General features: G+C 40.9%; 1 pseudogene; it reads right to left on the bottom strand.

The window, feature by feature from the left end:
• Positions 1-261: 261 nt before the first annotated feature.
• LOC123253049 lies at positions 262-2,643 on the bottom strand (annotated as a pseudogene).
• Between the last annotated feature and the right edge of the window lie 3,952 nt (positions 2,644-6,595).

Genomic DNA, 6,595 nt, shown 5'->3' with positions numbered 1-6,595 from the left:
ACCTTCTAGCAGGGAAAGACTTAGATGCTTATTGTTTAATGGATAGAATCCTCTTTCACTTTCCTTTTCTATCATCAAACTCTAGTTCCTTTTTAGGGTCATCATGCTCCAGTCACTGTTGCCTCCATATGTTGCTGGATGAGTGAGGATAAAGTTATTTGCCATAAGAGACCTCCAGGGGTACTGGTCAAATGTTAGGTTTGAATATTGGGTTTGAGTAATAATATGAGTATTATTGGAGCTATGTCTCACAAATTGTTCTTACTTACAAACTTTGTGTTTGCCTGTGGTCCGATCCTGAGCCAAAGTACATGACTTAATCTTGCCAAATGCCTCAAACGCATACTTGATGCCATCATCTGAGAGGTCCTGGTGCCCTGAGACCATGTAGATGGGGTTAAAGGCTCTGGCTTGTAATGAATATGGGGCTGTAGTTAATAATAGTAATAGCAGGAGGAGCTAGCTATTGTTGTGAGGAAGATAAGATTAGTTATTGATTAGGTATTAAGATGTACATAGCAGGAAGGTGCTGGAGCTGGGAATTCCTGGATGGAATGAGGGAGCAGGAAAAAGTGACTTGTGCTCTGGGAAGGACTCCATTGGCGGTTAACACAAACTGTGGTTAGCCCTGGGAGCACTCAGAGTAAAAGGACATCCTGTATCCTGATTTTCCCCTGGGATGCTGAGTGGTGGCATCTAGCAGAGAGAGATCTACAGTCCTATGCCAAGGAAGAGGAAGAAAGTTTTGAAATTTGGTGGACAGTGTTCAAGCAATCTCTTCCTACTTGGTTCCTGAGACAACCTTGGCTCTTGGCATCCAGAGATCATCAGTGGATTGCAGTGAGAATCCCAAAGCCACAAAGCCCCTAGCTGAGCTGCTCAAGCCTGGCAGGTTCCAGGTCTGAGGCAGTCACCTAGAGCCTATACTGATCCTTGGGCCCTGTCAGTTTAGATTATTAAGTTAGTGTAGAAATAAGTTCTTTCCTTTTCCTGTGGGTTATGTCATTAGATTTAAGGTTTAAGAGTAGATATCCCTATCCCACCTTTTAGTTGTTCATAATTAAACCCAGTTATATCCTGTTACTTTGTCTGTTGAATTCAGTCTCTGGCCAGAGTGACAGTTGGCTAACTGTCCTTTGTCAGTAGTAGCGGCTTGGCTGTTCAAGTCTTCATGTCCCAGTCTAGTCTCTCATAAATCCCAGAGTGTGTTCCCACAAACCACTTAGTTTATTTATAATATCCCTGGTGACCCCATTACCTTTACTTATATTTCTCACTATGGAGAGGATGGTATGGAGCAGTACCAGGGCTGGTCTTGAAACTGAATATGAATGAATCAAGGATTCAGCCCCAGGCTAGTAGAGAGAGATAGGTGAAACTCTCTCTTGCTAGGAACCAAGCTCCTTTAAGGTAAATATTTCACAGCCTTGACCTGCTGAAGGAATAACTCCAATTGGTGTATATAGGCATCAGGCATGAAGGGAGATATGGCACTTGCTGTTTAACTGTAAAGGAGTTCACTCTGGCTGCAGCACTTAGAATGTTCAAGCAGTTGTCCCTATTAGACTTTAAATGAAGGTAAGCAAACAACTAGTTCTTGGATTAAAGCTAAAGGTTTATTGATAAACAAGTTTAGGTAAAAGGAGTTGGAAAAAGGTTTAGATGAAACTAAAGAACTAACTGCTACCTTCTTAAATTTCAGTTTAAGATGTTGAAAGACTTCCTGGTATACTCATCAGCTGACCCAAGGGACCAGCCCTGGGTCAGAAAATAAAGTGGTTCCTTTTGTTGATAAACTAATTTTTTGGTGAAGGAATAGTTGGTGAATCAGATGATATTTCTATTTGGCCTGCAGTGATACTTTAATCCTACCTAGCCTAAGAAAGTAATTCCCACATTCCTATTCCCACTCCCTGGGGTCCCAGAAATCCCAAGAGGTAGAAGGACAAATGAGAAGTGAAGTCAGCCAGGGGTCTGCAAGCTCTTATATACCCTGGCTCCAACTGCCAGGTGCCAACTGCCCCCTGGCTCATGCCAAGTTCTATAACTAGGGCAAACTTCCAACTTGCCCCATGAAAATATGGCAGTATGATTTCCTATATTACAGGCTTCTTCAGCCAGCTGCTCAATGATGAACTGGGCCTGTCTGATGTTACTGGGGCTACCCACCTTAATATTCCTTCCTACTAGCATCACAGAGTTCATCTACTCCAAGGCCAGCTGGGCTGCTTCTGGTATCTGCTATTTCACAAAGGCAAAACCCTTGTGTTTCATGGTGACTGAATCCCAGTACATGTTTATGCTCTTGATAGGACTGAAGAGGGTGAAGGTCTGGTGTATGGTGTCTTCTCCCAACTCATAGGAGATGGAGCCTAAATGCACCTGATACATGATTGCCAGTGCCCTCTACCTTTGAGGTGCCATCATTTGCAAAGGTGAGAGAGGATCTCCAAAGTCCATTGTCACTGCTGCCATCTGGAGGTTGGTGAGCTGCTGCCGTTGGTGGGCGATGGTTAGCTTCACCAACACACTCTTGATGTATGATTCCATAGCATACTTTTTGGCCTTCTGGTGGGCCCCTTGCTGCTCAGGTATGAGAGGTGGGAATCCCAGCTTTGCTCCTGCACTTTGCCCATTTTCCATTTGGATGGAATCTGTGCCCAACATGACAATTCAAAGGGAAGCAGTCTGAGGTCTCAACCGAAGCTCCTCCAAGTCCAAGTTCAAAGGGCAAAATCCTAGAGTTTGCACTCTTGCCATGGTCCTATATTTCCTCTCACAATTAGTTACATGGGTGGCCTGACCTCACTGTTTTTATTCATTCTTTCTACATGTATCCAATCACCTTTGAAAGGCTAAAATAAGTGGCAATCTAGATAATTTGTGGGTTTGATTTAGAATCTGGAATGTCCTATGTTTCTAATTTATAATTTCTGTCTGCATCATATCAATCATTTTTCTACTTTCCTCCCTCCATTCTTGTGTATTTCAAGAGATTTCCTATTGAGCACATTGGTAGTTCTCTCTTCTACCTCATCTTTAAGCTTTGTATATCATTCTATCTCTACTTCCCTTTGGGGCTTTCTTGTGAGCTACAAGCGTTGTAATCCTCATTTGTTATTGACTCAACTTGAATTGTTAGAAAAATAATACAAGTGTTTTGAAACATAATATTCACTCCTGTTGAGATGCAAACACTGGAACAATTGGGTCAATGCATGTAGAAAAGTTGGAAAGACTTTTTCACAAGCCTTTTGTAAAGTTTTAACCCCCCTCTCATCACTAGAGTACCCATAGGGTATTGTTATCTCTGGACCTTGTATGACCAATTTATCTTCTATTTTATAATTCATTGATATTCATTGATCATATATTGCAACCTGCTTACAAGCACCATGTTCTATTCATTGCCTTTTGTATGATGCTCATCTTTAGTTGTTCTGAAGTAATGGTGTTTTGAATATCGCTGCAATATAGCCAAAAAAGTAAAATGTTTATATTCAAGGGATGTACTTGGGTTGTCATGAGAATCTTGGGATCAGTAAAAGTGCTTTGTAATTTCCCCCAAATGATATAACCTTCTCCCTACCTCTGGTACATCTCTGGTCTTAGCTTACTGTCAGTCTATGCTGTCTGCCCCAAATGTACATGTTGTTGAACAAGCTCTATAGGGTATCCATACAGATGCAGATTAAAATCTGATGAATAGAAACTCTTCATGTTTTGGTATTTCCTGTGTGCATGATCTTTTCATACTTGGAATGATTACTAATCTCTGTCAAGAGACCTTCCATTATTTTGGGAATTGAAGCTATCAACATGGTGTCATTTAAAAGCAGGACATTCAGAGGCCTCTGTTTGTGGATTGTTGAGGATGACCTTAACATGAAATGTATGTGTCTACAAAATAAACAATTAAAGTGGGACTTCTTCCTTTGTTGGATTGGTCAGTCCTATGTAATGATAAGAATATTTAGTTACTGTTTTTTGGAAAATGTCTACCTTTTAGCAAGGAAAGACTAAGGTGTTTATTACTTAATGGATAGAATCCTCTTTCACTTTCCTTTTCTATCATCAAATTCTTTGTTCCTTTTAAGGATCATCATGCTTCAGTCACTGTTGCCCCCATATGTTGCTGGATGAGTGAGGATAAAGTTATTTGCCATAAGGGATCACCAAGAACCATCAAACTAACCCACACCTTTAGACTGTGTGAGGGTATATGGAGGAAGGTAGCAGGAAGGATGGATGGGAGAAAGGAGAGAGGAAGGTAGAGGAAGGGAAAGGAACGTAGGGGTCCCCAGCCCCAGCAGGGGAAATTGACCAGAGCCCTTTGGGGCTCAAATAAAAAATCAGGTAGCAACTTAGGTTTTAGAATAGCTAGGTTATATTTAAATTAGAAAAGGGAAGGTCTAGGGAAAACTAGGAGGTAGATAGAAGTGAAAAAGGCACCCAGAGAGATTAGGCAAGAGCTCTGCAGGGTCCAGGGTAGAGAGTGCCAGCCTTCAGTTCAAAAGCATGAAAAAGTGCCAAAACTCTTTTATACTTTCTCCGACACCTCCCACAAAGGAAGTGGAAGGTGTTGGGAGAAGTTGTAGCAGGGAGTCCTGGGAGATGCAGTCTCCCGGGACTTTGAATAATTATAAACTGCACAACTGGAAGGAGGAAAAGCCTATTAAAATGACTAAAATTAGTAGCGAATATATAGATTACATAAAGCAGTATTTTGGCAATCCCAGTTTCCTCAATTTGGCTTAATATTGTTGTAATTATCTGGGAAGTTTTTTCTTTTAAAAAAATTAACCCTGGGAAACAAGATCCTTATATACTCTACATCTTTTTTTTTTTTTTTAAACACACACACACCTTACCTCCTGTCTTAGAATCAATACAAATAGCACTTTCAAGGCAGAAGAGCAATAAGGGCTTGACACTGAGTCACATAGCTAGGAAATGTCTGCGTCATATTTGAACCGAGGTCCCTCTGATTCTAGGCCTGGTTCTTTATCCACTGAATCACTTAGCTGTTCCAGAACTTCTTTCAATGGAATATATTCTCATTGGTATAAAACAAGTTGGTTTCTTGCAAATAAGTATAATCTGGAAGCCCCCTGTGAGGCCTGAAGCCTGGTTTCTGCTCCTCTGGCTATGACTGGACTTCTGGAAGTTCTTGGTCTGGGTATTTCATGGCTTTGTTTTTCCTTATATGTGAGAATTTCTTAGTGGTTTTTTCCCCCATAGTTTTCTTGAGTAGGGCAAGTAGTAGGTAAATCAACACATGTTGGTTTACTTTGTACTATGAACTATGCAAAGCACTGAAGGCTACAAAAAATGGTCAGCTCTCCTGCAAAAATAATTATGAAGTGTATTTCTTAGGAGCTGGCTGTGAGGAGCCCGGCAATGTTTGGAGATAGGATCTCTTAGGGAGTTCCATCTAGGATCCCAGCTGCAAGAGGATTGAGCTCTGAACTGATGTTTCCTGTGAATTGCCATTCACATAGGTGTGTATTTGACACACACTGTACTTATCAAACCAGAGTCCATAAGCAATGATTCCAGAGGGTTATGGACAAGACTTCCCTTCATTCCCTAGAAAGTCCAGAGACTTTTTTTTTAACTACTTCAGGGGTACTGTCTCTTAAACAGGATGGATTCAAATTTGTTCTTCTCCCACTTGGAGTCCCAAATCCATGGTGAAAATTAGTTTCTCTAGATAATGTTACAGAAAATTTCACAAAATGAGCCACTGAAGGTATTTGGGCAGATAGAAAATTCTGTCTGTGGAAGAAATCTATAGGTGAAATTTTTGGCAAGTGTGGCTCTATTTCTGGGAACATTTGGCTGACTGCTACAGTGTCCTAAAACTGATTCAATTTTATGGCTAATACCACAGAGAACAAAAGTCCTGAACCTCAGGAAATGGTGAAAGCTATTATACTGAATGGCACTTGATAGTCGTGAATGCTTATTGAATGCTTATTGACTCACTGAGTGAGCATCTTCCCCTGAGCAGAAGTATTGACAAAAAGTAATTCTTACCAATTTTTTTCCTAACCATGGGATACTCCTCTCTGAATCTTTCCATTTTCTAGCAGATTTCTTATTTGAGAGGTCATCTCTTTGATTTTTAGTGTGTTCTATTCTAGTTTATACTCCTGCCCCTTGCCAGGGGGAGGGACTTTACAGGAGGTTCCCCTTACCTCCAATGAAAGCAAAACTTGTCATTCATACTTGTCATTCATCCTGATCTCTGGGGTCAAGTCTGCTTGGGGCAGGGATGAGCAAAGTCAAATACACACAGAATCTGGAGGCAATGGCTTCCATCAAACCTTGATAGTTGTATCAGTGTTTTTGAGGGTAGGGTTGGCATCTCCCCAAACGGGAATTTTAGAGATGTCCTAACATTTGCTCGTGGAAGTCTACTGAAGTTGGGGACATGGAGATAGACATCACCATAATTCAAACTGATTGGCATGGTAACATCTAAAAAATGTTCTAGTGGACATGGATCAATCAAGATAAATTAATTAAGTAACCATTACATGCCATAGGTGCTATGTTGAAGCACCAAGACAAGATCAAGTGAACACTTTCT

This window comes from Gracilinanus agilis, chromosome 1 (assembly GCF_016433145.1).
Source record: "Gracilinanus agilis isolate LMUSP501 chromosome 1, AgileGrace, whole genome shotgun sequence".
Classification (NCBI taxonomy): domain Eukaryota; kingdom Metazoa; phylum Chordata; class Mammalia; order Didelphimorphia; family Didelphidae; genus Gracilinanus; species Gracilinanus agilis.
The sequence above is the reverse complement of the archived record's forward strand: the minus strand, read 5'-3'. Positions and strand labels throughout refer to the sequence as shown.